General features: G+C 46.7%; 1 long non-coding RNA gene across 1 annotated transcript; it reads right to left on the bottom strand.

Moving 5' to 3' along the window:
* LOC148005391 (uncharacterized) lies at nucleotides 1–4,894 on the bottom strand. The gene is made up of 3 exons (XR_015623492.1): nucleotides 4,785–4,894; nucleotides 1,672–1,836; nucleotides 1–769 (listed from the first exon to the last, which is right to left on the bottom strand). It is a non-coding gene; the product is annotated as an uncharacterized LOC148005391 (long non-coding RNA).
* Nucleotides 4,895–14,398: the final 9,504 nt, after the last annotated feature.

The following is a 14,398-nucleotide window of genomic DNA, read 5'->3' as shown; positions in this document are numbered from 1 at the left end:
GCTACCGCTCCAAGCCTTCAAATAGTTTATTTTAATAGGTACAACCGAAGATATTCAATTGTTTACTAAGTCTAAAGTTATCAGCTAGGACAGTGGGGGGAAAAAGAGAGAGAGAGAGAAAACATATTTTATTGAGGTAGGAACTGAAAAAAGGACACCCCACCCTCAGGGAAGGAAGGCCTCAGGGTTATTCATTTAGCAACCGGGAGGGTCCCTTGCCTTGGTGACAAAACAAAACTTGATGAGCAAGCCCCTCACGATGTGTCTGCAGCACTTCTCCTCATCCCTTAGGCCTTCCTTCTCCACATCTCCAGCTGCCTCCAGAAAGGCCAGAGTGCATGCAGCTCAGTGGCCTATTGCTTGCCTGGTTTGTAGGATGTGTTAGGGTCAATCCCCAGTAGCTCAGGAAGCCAAGCAGGAAGGAAGGAAGAGAGGAAAAAAGACTGGGAGGAAGGAATTGCTCAATAAAACCTTGCATCATTTGGAAACCTTTTCTGAGCCTTTCCGTATGCGTGTGTGTGCACATGCGAACCCCATCTTCAAGGGCTTGATTCACTGTTCGGCATTGTTGCCTCAGTCCTCTGCCAGGTCTGAAGGGGCAGTTTCCTTCGTAGGACTGCTCCACAGTGCCTGATAGACCGTTGAGTGTTACAGGACCCTCGTTGCTTCTCCCGTAGAGATCTTTGTCTGTATCCCGCGCTGAACTAAATTGTACAGCTCTGGTCATATCTCTCGGATGATCAAAATATCTTCAGTGGCTCCCCGCTGTCTGTGGAGTAAAGTCCAGACTCTTAGGATATGGTAGCTGGCATTTGTCTCTGACCTTCCTACTTGGGCTTATTGCCCTCTACCACCCTCCGAGCGCCAGGGTTCCTCCCACACAGGCGCTGGCTGCTTCCTCAATACCCTGGACTTTCTCCTGCCGGATTATAGTCCACTCTGTTACCCTTACCACGGATGCCTGGCCCTAATGGCTTTGCCTCTTGCAGTTTTCCTGACCTCCAAGGCATCCTGGGCCGCTCCCCTGCATCCCCCTTAAATTTAAACCTCTGAATCGTTTCCTGTTTGTTTCTCTTTGAAAGGGTTTCTCTTGGTAGCCCTGGCTGTTCTAGAATTCACTCTAGACCAGAGTGGCCTCGAACTTGGAGGTCTGCCTGTCTCTGCTGGGATTAAAGGTGTGCACCACCCTGATTAAACTTCCAAATCTTTAACAGGACTTTGATATCCCTGTGGGTCTGACCTGCTCACAGGTTCAGCCTTTTTTTGTTTTTTTCTCCCTTTGTTCTGTGTTCTTTTTTTTTTTTTTTTTTTTTTTTTTTTTTTTTTTTTTTTTGGTTCTTTTTTTTTCGGAGCTGGGGACCGAACCCAGGGCCTTGCGCTTCCTAGGTAAGCGCTCTACCACTGAGCTAAATCCCCAGTCCCTTGTTCTGTGTTCTTTTAGTCTGAGAACACTGGTCTCCTCTGAGGCAAGGATTTTTTTTTGTTTTTTGTTTTTTGTTTTTGTTTTTGTTTTTGTTTTTTTGGTTTTGGTTTTTGCTTCGTTTTGTTTCTAATGATGCTGGGCGGTTTGTTGTGCCCTTCTTCCCTGTCTGCCCTCCCTCCATACCATTTTCTTGAAGCACACGCCCTGGGAACGCTCTTTTAGACACCTTCCTGCAACCTTCTGTTTACCCTTTCATTTAGCTGTCCCTACGTCCCTCGGCTGGGCTGCATTCTGCCTGAAAGCAAGACTGGGGTTTCTTCTTCTTTCCTTGGTGCTTAGCACATGTATTTGATGCTCAGTAAATGTTTATACACCAATGGCTTCTCCAGCGGTGCCGTTCAATTCACAACAGTCTGCAATGAGAGGCACTTGGTCACCTTTTCTTTCAAAATAAAATAAAACAATTTTTATTATGGATATTTTAAAGACACACAAAAGTCAGGAAAACAGGACAATGACATTCATGGTGTCCCATCTGTCATCAACATTTGGCCAGTCTTACTTCATTTGTTCTTTCTTTCTAATTCTTTCTTTCTTTTCCTTCTTTTTTTATAGATAGGACTGCAAAAAATCCAATAAACAACTAATGATAACCTTGAACTTTTGACTACCACGGCCCCCACCCCAGTGAATGCTGGAATTACACATTCTCGAGTGTGCACCACCATGGCTGACTTGTTTGGTGCTGGGGATCAAACCCAGGGCTTCACGCATACCAACTGACCCTCATCGCCAGCACACACAACCTGAACTCCTTTTAAAATTACTTTAAAGAAGGTGTCACCAGGGTTGATGTATCTTGCTTATCCGCACAGCTTAGCATCAGGCTCTTAACAGGTAATACATGTTAGTCGAGCCAGTTAATTAATTAGATGAAAATGTCATTCTTTCACTTTTACGTTTATTCAGCGAGTGCAGATCCAGCAGCAGTGTTCTAGGCACTGGGGACAGATTGTAATGGAAAGACCCGGGAAGTAAATGAATGAACAGTGGAATGAGAAGTGCCCGCCTTAAAGACCCGGGAAGTAAATGAATGAACAGTGGAATGAGAAGTGCCCGCCTTGGTGAGTGTGTGGATCATTGCAAACAGGCAGACACAGGCAGACACAGGCCGACACAGTCAGACACAACACCCAGTGAGTGGATAAGCAGCCGCCTGGCACAGGTAGTTTGGGAAAGCCCCTTGGAGAAATGACCTTTAAGCTGAACTCGGGATGATGAGGGGCTGGCTGTTCAAAGCCAGGTGAGAAAGAGGGCCAGGTGTAAGGAACGGTCACCTCTGATCCCACAGAGGCAGCCTGCTGGACAGAGAAGCAGAGAGAAGTCCATGCGGCCTGACTGGAATTGAGCAGCAGGGTAGGGTGTGTGTGTGTGTGTGTGTGTGTGTGTGTGTGTGTGTGTGTGTGTGTGTTCACGAGTGTGCAGCGAGGGCTGAGGAGGAGGCAGACACAGCCCTCAGGGCTCTCTAGGGCTTCCTCAGCAAGGCAGCAGGCAGTTGGAATTTGGTTGAAGGTTTCTCGAAGCTCTGAAATAAGATATAATCTGTTAAAAAGACCATTCTGGCTGTGGTGTGGGGAAGAAACCAGAAGGCCGTGGGAAGGCCAACTAAGAGGCAGCTGTGGTCATCCAGAGGACAATGATGTGTGGGATTAGAGTGGGAGCAGTGGACATGGGAGACACAGAAGACAGACACACTGGAGAAAGCATGCAGGTCTTGCTGACAAGTGAGTGCTGTGACGGTGAGGAAAAGGGTTGAGGAGGGGTCCTGAGGAGGAAGCTTCCTCTTGTACAGTGAAAGAGGCTCTGTGGTGGGAAGGAGACCCTTAGAAAGTGCCTGCTACTGCCCAGCAGTGCCAATAGACACACACCGGTGCAAGCAGCTGGACCGACATGCTTTTATTTCATAGACTTTGGACCCGATCTACAAAATGTGGAGATCAGATATGTGGCATATAAAGGACAGGCAGAGTCTGACAAGGCATTAAAATGCTATGAATATGAGTCCTTATTCATGGCTCCACCCTTAAACACAGCCCTTTGTCATCAGCCTGAGGATCTATGGCCACCGTGTGGACTTTCCAACTCTGACAGTGTCGGTCACAGGCCCCAGTGAGAACCTGTTTCACACCATGGCAAGGTGATTTCTGTAACCCCAGCCCTGAGAAGGTGGAGGAGTCTTGCAAAGCTCAAGGGTAGCCTGAGCTACAGAGTAAGTCCCATGTTAGCCCAGGCTACAGAGTAAGAGCCTGTCTCAGAGGAAGAGAGAGAGCTCCAAAGAGTACCTGATCCACCGGCACTCGGAAGATTCTTGTCCCTTTGGCATGTGATAAACGGGAATTCCATCTACTTAGGGGTAGAGTTTTAGTCAAAATCATGTGGTAGGGGACTGAGGGAGTGGCTCAGTTGGCAAGGTGACTGTCACACAATCTCGAAGACCTAATTTCAAAATCTCCGAATCTACTTAAAAATCTGGGGAAATGTCTGTATTCCCAGAACATCTATGAGGTGGTAGAGACAGGAGAGTTCCTAGGAGATCAGAGCCCAGGCAGCCTGGCATAGCCATGGAAAAACAACGGAGACACTCTCTCAAAGAAGGATGGAGAGTGAGGACTGATGCCCAGAGTGACGACCAACTGCAGCAGGAGCACATACACACAACAACAACAACAGCAACAACAACAGCAACAACAACAGCAACACGGCATTTCATGTCATCAAAAAGCTTGTTTTTAAATAGCAAAGATATAAATAAATATAAAAACAATAATATGCCATTATTAACACGAAATGGTGTCTAGAAAAAACGTGTTTAAGTAAAAGGTAAGCCAGATAAACCACATAACAGTACACGCAGAAAATTAGTCCAGAGACCCACTCTTTCTGTTGATTTGTCACAGAAGTTGCTTTAACAACTCCTGGGTTTTTTTTTAATTTTTTTCTGTTTTGTTTTTTTTTATTGTTGTTTGTTTGTTATTTTGTTTTGTTTTTAAGACAGAGTCTTGTAAGTAGCCCAGGCTAAGCCTCAAACCTAGCAATCCTCCTGCCTCAGCTTCCTGAGTATTAGGATTACAGCTGGGTGTCAGCATCTGTTCATCCCATCTGTCTGTCTGTCTGTCCATCTGCCTGTCTGTCTGTCTTTCTGTCTCTATCCTGGGTTGCTCCCTTACTTCAGATGCTGCTTCAGCCTCCAGGCATGTGCCACCACAGCCGTTTCTAACCTGCCCTTAAGCTGTTAAGATGTTCTTGTTCACTGGACCATACTCCCAGGCACTGTCTTCCTCCAGTTGTTCTAACTGCTTACCTGCATCCCCTGGGGTGCCAAGCCACGTGTTTCCCAATGTGTCCCTTGCAAGAAGGCATGCCCTGGTGCCCATCCTAGGCACACGCACCACACATCCTCAATCCCAAAATAAACTGGTAGAGCATTTCCTCTTCCTAATGGGGAAGCAGAAGCTCGCGCCGAGCGAAGGGAAGGGTGAGCCCTGTCTAGACCATCATCCCGGGGGGAATTCTGTGCACACAGTTCCCCATGGAAATCCCCAGGGCCTGCAGCAGCTCTGCTGACTCAGGCTGCCCTCTCTAACGTCTCCAACCCCAGCCAACCTGTTCTCTCTGTGCACCCAGTCTCCATCCATCTGGGAACTGGATACCTTCTAAAAGAGTTTTCTCTGATAAGATATTGGGTGCTCTGTGTCTTTGAGTGGACTGTCAGGGCCAGCCTTGGGTCCTGCACAGAGATTGTCCTTTCTTCCTGTCTCTGGGGACAGCTGCAGGCTGGGGCATGGCTTATGGGGACTATAGGATGAGATGCTTTGTTATTATTATTATTATTATCATCATCATCATCATCATCATTATCATTATTGTTATTATTATTATTATTGCCCTGTGGCCAGTTTCTGTGCAAAAGAACCAACTATAGTCAATTTGCCTCCCACCACGTATTTGGCATTTTGGGGCATCATTTGACATTTGGGGTGGTCATGATAGGAGGTGGACGTGTGCGTGCTATCTTTATCTGATATGAAAAATGCTGGGATGCTTACAAATACCTCACAATGAATACAGCAGCAGAAAGCAAAGTTCACCCCACCTCTGCTGTCAGTTGTTGTCACTTGCTGTCACAGGCCAAATGCCAGTGCTGCTGAGGCTGGGAGAGCCCAGCCCAGGGTGTGCTCGGAGCTGTGTGCTTGCTAAGGAAAGTCGCTCCAGAGAATCCAGTCTCGGAGACAACTGAACAAGAGGACCCACGGGAAAAAGAGTCCCCTTAGAAACAAAAGAAGTGTGTCCAAGCTACTGACTCTCACAAGACACCTATTATAGCCAAGCAGGGTGAGCACACCACAATCCCAACACTCAGGAGGACAATGCAGAGAGAACAAGAGCTTGAGGCCAAGTGGCTTAAGCAATGGCTCAGCATGAAAAGCACTGATCTTGTGGAGGACTGAAGTTCAATACCCAGCATGCACATGGCAGCTCACAACTGTCTGTCACCCCAGTTCCAGGGAATCCAGTTCCCTCTTCTGGCCTCCCAGTGCACCAAGCAGTGTGTGTGTGTGTATGTGTGTGTGTGTGTGTGTGTGTGTGTGTGTGTGTGTATGGTGTGTGTGTATGGTATGTGTGTATATGTGTGTGTGTGGTGTGTGTGTGTGTGGTGTATGTGTGTGTGGTGTGTGTGTGTGTGATGTGTGTGTGTGGGGTGTGTGTGTGTGGTGTGTGTGGTGTGTGTTTGTGGTGTGTGTGGTGTGTGTGTGTGTGTTTGTGGTGTGTGTGTGTGTGGTGTATGTGTGTGTGGTGTGTGTGTGTGGTGTGTGTGTGGTGTGTGTGTGTGTGTGGTGTGTGTGGTGTGTGTGTGTGGTGTGTGGTGTGTATGGTGTGTGTGTGTGTGTGTGTGGTGTGTGTATATGTGTGTGTGTGGTGTGTGTGTGGTGTATGTGTGTGTGGTGTGTGTGTGTGATGTGTGTGTGTGGGGTGTGTGTGTGGTGTGTGTGGTGTGTGTTTGTGGTGTGTGTGGTGTGTGTGTGTGGTGTATGTGTGTGTGGTGTGTGTGTGTGGTGTGTGTGTGGTGTGTGTGTGTGTGGTGTGTGGTGTGTATGGTGTGTGTGTGTGTGGTGTGTGGTGTGTATGGTGTGTGTTGTGTGTGTGGTGTGTGTGTATGTGTGTGTGTGTGTGTGTGTGTGTGTGTGTGTGTGTGTGGTGTGTGTGTGTGGGATTTTGAGACAGGGTCTTACTTTGTAGTTCAGGCTGACCTGGAAAACCCACTATGCAGTCCCAGATGGCTTCAAGTTCATGGAGATCCTCCTGCTTCAGCCTCCTAAGAGTTGGGGTTGTAGGCATAAACTGCCACTCCCAGAGGCTGGAGCAATGGCTCAGTGGTTAAGAGCACTGACTGCTCTTCCAGAGGTCCTGAGTTCAGTTCCCAGCAGCCACATGGTGGCTCACAATCATCTGTAATGGGATCTGATGCTCTCTTCTGGTGTGTTTGAAGACAGTTCAGTGTATTCATATACATTAAATAAATAAAAATCTTAAAAAAAAAAAGAACCTCCCACTCCCAGTGGTAGGTTTCAAGCCCTCAAAGTCTTTGTTGCTCCAGTGTCACTCAAGAAACTTGGCTTCTTGGGCTGGAGAGATGGCTCAGCGGTTAAGAGCACCGACTGCTCTTCCCGAGGTCCTGAGTTCAAATCCCAGCAACCACATGGTGGCTCACAACCATCTGTAATGAGATCTGATGCCCTCTTCTGGTGTGTCTGAGGACAGCTACAGTGTACTCATATATAATAAATAAATAAATAAATAAATAAATAAATAAATAAATGAAACTTGGCTTCTTTAGATAGCCAAGATGGCATGGCTTAGGGGTAAAGGCAATCCCCACCATGCCTGACTCTGAGTTCAATCCCCTGAACCACATGTGGAAAGACAGAATTGCCTCCCCAAAGTTGTCATCTGATCTCTATATATGGTATGCACACACACAATAAATACATGAATAAGTAATAAATAAATAAACGAACAAACCTTTGACTTTTGATCTAGGAAGGAATGTTTTTGGTTGTACATGGCATAGGTAGGCGATGCAGGACCACGACTTGGTTATCTTTACTTGGAAAGTAAATATGGTTTAAAGAGATTAGCTGTCAGGTTGGCAAGGAGTGGACTTGTGGATTGAGAGACACTTACCTGGAGATGGTCAGATGCCGTGGTTGAAATCGCATTGGTGAAAATTTGAGTTTACTGTACCAGCAGCAGTAACATGACCCAGATTTCCCCCAACACTGGAAAAGTACTTGGGTTTTAAAAAATAATACAGGGACATCATTAGTAATTTTTATTAATAATAATGTGGTGCAGAACATTAGTAATAATGAGGTATGGCCAAGGATGATGCTGAACTTGCGATTCCCCTGCCTCTACCACCTGAGTGCCAGAATCACAACACGTAATACCATGTTCTTGTAGTACCGGCGAGAGCATCCCTAGGGCTTTGTGTATTCTAGGGCACACTCTACTCTCTGAGCCACCGTCCAAACCCCTTACAGGGCCCTTTTCTTTTGACTCTTTTTGTCAAGATCAGATTTGATTCAGCAAGTACTCGCTGAATTGTTTCCATGTGCCTAGCTGACAGGCGGCTGCTGGGGACGCAGTGTGCGATGCTAATTTGGGACCACTCCAGGGTTCCGTGGCTGAGGGCTCGGAAAGATGAAGTTGCTGCTAGTGGGAGAGCGGTGAATGAGTGAGTAGGAGCCGGACTGCAAGACGGTGACTCAGGAGTGAGACCGTCAGGGTGAACTTAGGGAAAAGCTCCTGAGCTTGTTGGAGCTTGAGGATTGGATCTCAGGCAAGAGCTCAAGGACTAACTGGAGACATCTTCCAAGTAAAGGTGAATCCACCGAGACAGGCAGAAAATAGAACGGAAGCCCCAGGGCTGGACTGTGAAGAGTAACGCAGAAGAGAGAGGAGGAGGGGAGAGGAGGTGGAGGGGGATGGGGGAGATTCAGTAAAGAGAAGACAAGAAAGAACAAGTAAAAGGCTAGAAGTGAAGCTTATTGGTCGAGCATGTGCTTAGCATAGAGTGAATATGCGGACAGGTAAGGCAAGGCCCTGAGTTCAATCCCCAGCACCATTAAGAAAGAGACAGAGACAGAGACAAAGAGAGAGACAGAGAGAGAACAGTTTTAGAAACAGGAAGACAGCTAAGAGAGTTCCAATATAGTTTATGGAGGAGAGTTTTGTTTGTTTGTTTTTGTTTTGTTTTATTTTGTTTTGACACTGATTTATTTGTTTATTTGGTGGCGGGGGTGGGGGGCATGTTAAGAGGTCAGAGAACAACTTTCCAAAGTCAAGTCTCTTCTTCCACATGTAAGTCCCAGGAATTAAATTCAAGACCCCAGGCTTGGTGGCAAGCACCCCTTACCTGCTGAGACACCTCACTGGCCCATGAGTCACTGGTTTTTCTGACAAGGGTCTCACTATGTAACTAGACTGGCCTTAAACCTTGATTTGGGGGGCAGGGGTGTTGTTGCTTTGTGTTTTTTGCTTGTTTGTTTGTTTGTTTGTTTGTTTGTTTTAGAACATGTAGCCAAAAGACTTGAACTCCTGACACTACTGCCTCCGCCTCCCAAGTATGGGATTACAGGTATTCTCCACTGTACCAGATAATGCTGCTGCTGCTGTTGCTGCTGCTGTTGTTGCTGTTGCTGCTGCTGTGGTTGTTGCTGTTGTTTTGTTGTTGATGATGATGATGATGACGACGACGATTTGGTACTGAGAACCAAACCCAGGGCCTTTAACATGATAGGCAAGAGCTCTCAGAGAGCTGTGTCTCTAGTCATTATTTTTTCAGGAACAGTTGAAAGATGTCAAAGCTTCATAGTGTGAACACTAAGAAAAGGACCTTACAATGTAGGGTGATCAGTCATGATAATTTGCCCAGGGATGTCCAACTTTTAGCCTTGTGAGACCTATTCATGGTTGTCAACTTGACTAGGGTTAGAATTAACTAAAACCCAAGCAGCTAAGTCCACCTGTGAGGGAGTTTTCTTAATTAAACCATTTGAAGTGGGGAGACCAACCAACCCTAAATCTGATCTTTGGAGGTGGGAAGATTCACCTTAAATCTAGGCCACATCTTCTGGTGGCACCCTATAGAAAGTCACGGGAGGAGGATGCTGTTGTTTTTTTCCTGCTTGCTCTAGCTCTCTCTGGTAAGTTCATTCCTTCACTGGCATTAGAGCCTACTTCTTTGGGATTCTGGCGTATACTGAAGACCAGTTGAGACATCCAGCCTTGTGGGCTGAGCAACCACTGTAATACGATGATTCTTGGACTTTCTGTTGGTAGATAGCCATTGTGGGACTAGGTGGACCACAACCTATGAGCTAGTATAATAATTTCCATATCTATCTACCTACCTACCGATCGATCTATTGATAGATAGATAGATAGATAGATAGATAGATAGATAGATAGATTCATTCTATCAGTTCTGTTTCTCTTGAGAACCCTGACTAACACATCCCTGGAAGCTCCACGTCCCAGGAAATAGCTCATTCCTGGGCAAACAGGATGAATGGGATGCACAAGCCTTAGATAAAAGGCAGCCTCAAAGACACTACCTTTAAGTGAATCAGACTGGGTCTCTGCCACATCCTCTGGGCATGACCGTGGCCCAGACACAGGCCAAGGTCAATAAACTCAGCTGGTTGGATCCAGTCTTTGAAAACCTTTGATCACTTCTGAGGTTTTTTTGGCCTAGAAGCATTTCCTATCATAAAATCCAGTTAGTCGAGGTCATGTTTGGTTCAGGCACTGTTTTTCCCGATTGCTTTTATTGGAGACCCAGCCGTGAAGGGAGAGATTCTAAACGGATGAGCCTGATAGCGATATCAAGGAAGATCGACAGGCTCCATCAAAGCTGGAGAGCCAGTTTGCAAGAGGCTGCAACGGCACAGGGACCACAGGAATTATCTGTGGCAACTTCTGGAGCCCGTACCTCTTCTGAAGACCAAGGGTCTCGTGTTGTTAGCCAGCACCACAGAGTCCCTCCTGTTCTGCCTTACAGTTTACAAATGGGGGGAAGCAAACAATTTTCATAGTTTTTTTTTTAAATTATGCTTCCGTCTCTGCCTACTTCTTCTAAGTTGAGGCCCAAAACTGGCACTTGGTGGTTCAGTTTAGCCTGCAGAGGTGTTCTAGTTGGCTTACTAGATGTTTTGGGAAATGTTTAATTCATTGCCAGCTCTTAACATGCTGGGGGGTTTCACATAAAAATCTGAATTTCCTGCTTTTCTTGAAAAAGGTGGGGGGTGGGGGTGGGGGTGGGGGTGGATCTGAGGCCTTCGGGAGGTGTGATCACCTGGTAGTGGGCGCTGAGATGCAGCTGCTCTGTTGGATGCCTCATCCCTACCTGGCTGCTTTCCTTCCCTTTACCTAAGAGACCCAGCCCAAGACTCCACAGAAAATGAGCTTCCAAAATACCTCAGCCATTAGTTCTGAACCACTTGTCTTGACCTGTTTCCAGTTCTATATCCCGGCATGTTCCTGAACCTTGCAGGTTCTGACGTCACGGCTTATTTCCTGTTTGAGGCTCCAACTCATCCCCTCCCCTGGCCAGATGCCTGGATGGTTTCTCCAGTAACCTGAGCTTCCTGCCCACCCCACCCCTGCCCCTCTAAACCCGAAGACTCACCCAGTTCCTTGCTGCTCGCAGTTCCACACACCAAACCACAGGTCTCTTACATCTGTCCTTGCTCTTGCCTCCCACTCCTCAGTCCTTCTAGACTTTACCTGGTTGCTGACTTTCCAACTTTCTCTGTTTCCATCTTTGAAATTATGTCTTGAATTTGACCACAAAGTTCAGCTTTTCTTGTCTTAAATCGTAGCCTTGCCCAAAATGTACCTTCTTACACCTCTTAGAAAACTTCTGACTATTAAGATGGCTCTGGGCCAGGTTGGGGATTTAGCTCAGTGGTAGAGCGCTTGCCTAGCAAGCGCAAGGCCCTGGGTTCGGTCCTCAGCTCCGAAAAAAAGAAAAAAGAAAAAAAAAAAAAAAGATGGCTCTGGGCCATAGAAATGTATCAAACAGAGCAATGCTGGCTTCTGTAACAAACGAACCTCACACATTTCAACATCTTAAGCAAATAAGAGTCAGATTATTGAGTTTTCTTAGCCTGGAAATGTATTTGTTCATTTTCCCATTGTTATAGCAGAATGCGGGAGACTGAGTCATTTATCAAGAAAAGATTTTTATGTGGCTCAGGAGGCTAGACCTGGAGGTAAGACCAAGGGCATAATGGCAACTTCTGGAAAGGGACAGTAGCTACTTCAGTTTATGGCAGAAATGCAAGAGGACAGATAGACACTCGCAGGAGTGAAAAACAAGAGGAGCTAGGATGGCTTCCAGCAACCTGATCTTGTGAAAAACACAGTGTGTGTGTGTGTGTGTGTGTGTGTGTGTGTGTGTGTGTGTGTGTGCACACCTTTAATCCCAGCACACAGGAGGCAGAGGCAGGCAGATCTCTGAGAGTCCGATGACAACCTGATCTACAAAGCCAGTTCTAGGACAGCCAGGACTACACAGAGAAACCCTGTCTCAACGAGAACAAAACAAAACCATCAATTTCTCTAACAATCTGATCACTTCTTAGAAAGCCCAGATCCAACCCCAGCACAAAAGCAATCAAAAATGTCCAAATGAATAATCTTGGTTCTTGTTTTGTTTTGTTTTGTTTTGTTTGAAGGCAAGCTCTCACATTGCCCAGGCTGACCTCAAACTCACTGTGTGTCTGAGGATGGCTTTAAACACCTGATCCTCCTGCCTCTCTATAACCAAATGCTAAGATTATAGGAGAACGCTGCTGCTGCTCCCAGCTCTCTCCGCGTGACGTTTAGAAGGTACACACCTTGTTGAAAGCATCACAGGCAGCTGCACGCTCTGCCTCTGGTCAGCTGAGGCTCTACCACCACTGAGCGCCCAAGAATTCTTTATCTTAGTAGGGAGCAAAACGGAGAGTAAGGACTGTATCTGTAGCTCAGCAGTGGAGTATTTGTGTAGGCAAGGCCCTCGGGACAATCCCAACACCACACCAGGCAAACACAATCTCATTAGCCAAAGAGTAAGGTTTACATTCATCCCGTTATGGTGGTCCGAGCTTTTAGTCCCAGTACTCAAGAGCCCGAGTCAGAAAGATCACTATCCTCTAGCTCAGGGCTAGCCTGGGCTATGTGGCAAGACCCTGTCCAAACAAACCAAAAAGGAGATCATGATGAGCACCTCCCAGCCAGGCAGTGACACACACCACTTTCACTGACACCCTCTTGATAAAGGTACTCATACATCCCCACCGGAGTGTAAGAGACGGGGAGAATGGTCTATGGCGAAGCCTCCGGTGACGTGACATGGAAGGAAGGCTCTGGGTTTTGAGAGGGCAGCGCTCCATCTGAGCAGAGGCTCCCTGGCTGGTGTTAGTCCCCATTAGGAGTGGGAAAGAAAGGATATATTTTCTCCCAGCAATAGAAGTTCGGAACTCCATAGCAACTGGCAGGAATGTAGATCAGCCACAGGGGAAAAAGCGAGGTGGGGGACTTTGTCGGCTGTCACAACTGGAAGCTCAGATAGCTGAGATGGCCTTAAGTATAATTGGATCCAGCACCCAGCATGAGTGTCAGATCCCTCTCCTTCTCTATTTCTGTATCTTCACGGAGCCCATGCTCTCTCCTGCTGCTGAGTCTCCCCGTATGACAGAGACAATAACTGACAGCTGCCCTGAGTTGAATGTTCTGGGCTCTAGCAAGCAAAAGTTTCTCCTCCATCAGTTCCAAGTTTAAATTCTTTTTAATACATTTTTTATATTATTAGCATGTGCGTAAGTGTCTCTCTCTCTCTCTGTGTGTGTGTGTGTGTGTGTGTGTGTGTGTGTGTGTGTGTGTGTGTGTGTTACACATACTGTGCGTGCAGAGGTCAGAGGACAACTGTTTGGAGTTGATTTTCTCCTCCTGCCTTTACATGTGTTTGGGGTGCCAGACTTACACACCAATCCTCTGAGCTCTCTCACTGAGGGTAGCTCCGAGTTCTCAAAACCACAGAAAAGACCGATTGGCCTGACAGGGATCATACATCTCCCCAGAAGGCAGGAGGTAAACTGTGAGTTCCTTTCCTTTCCCATCACACCGAAGGACAGGCAAGGACAAGCCAGATAAAGCATTAAATACCCGGCACATGGTGCAGACATTCCCTAACAGCCCAGAGCCCAGTTCTCACTGCTGGTCCTGAGAACAGCCCTCTGATACCAGTGCATAGTTACTGCCCACGACCTAGTTACAGTTGCGGTGTCTAGAAGAATGTGACAGCCAGCTTTCTGTCACTGTGACAACTGAGATAGACACCTATAAAAAAGGAAACGGCTGCTTTGGCTCACTGTCTCGGAGGGCTCAGTCCATAGTCACTTGGCTCCATGTAGTCCAGGCTGGCCTGTGCTGAGGTGGGATACCTCAGATGAGTGATAGAGCTGAGCAAAGCTGCTCACCTCTTCTCTGCCAGAAGCTCAGAGCTCCAGGCATCCAGGATCTGGGACAAGATGGGGCCTTCAAAGTTATTCTCTGCACCTCTTGGTCTTTCCATTGCTTTCCAATAGCAGCATCTAGGGAGCACACTTCCAACACATGACTCTCTGAGAAACCATTCCAGCTTCAAACTCTAACAAAGATGTAGTAAGACCTTTATGGTTTTCTAAGGCTTTACCAGAATTGAGCAAGGACTGCTGATTAAAAAAGAAAGAAAGTTCCACCAAGTGGATACCATTTCATAAAGAAATATTATCAGGAAATCCATGGTTTTCAGGTAGAAGTTCAAACACTAAAGTAATTTGTTTCTTTCTCCGGCTACAATATAATTACTAAGCATCTGTAAAGCGC

The sequence above is a fragment of the Rattus norvegicus genome, chromosome 6 (assembly GCF_021556685.1).
Source record: "Rattus norvegicus strain SHRSP/BbbUtx chromosome 6, alternate assembly SHRSP_T2T, whole genome shotgun sequence".
In the NCBI taxonomy this organism is placed as follows: domain Eukaryota; kingdom Metazoa; phylum Chordata; class Mammalia; order Rodentia; family Muridae; genus Rattus; species Rattus norvegicus.
The sequence above is the reverse complement of the archived record's forward strand: the minus strand, read 5'-3'. Positions and strand labels throughout refer to the sequence as shown.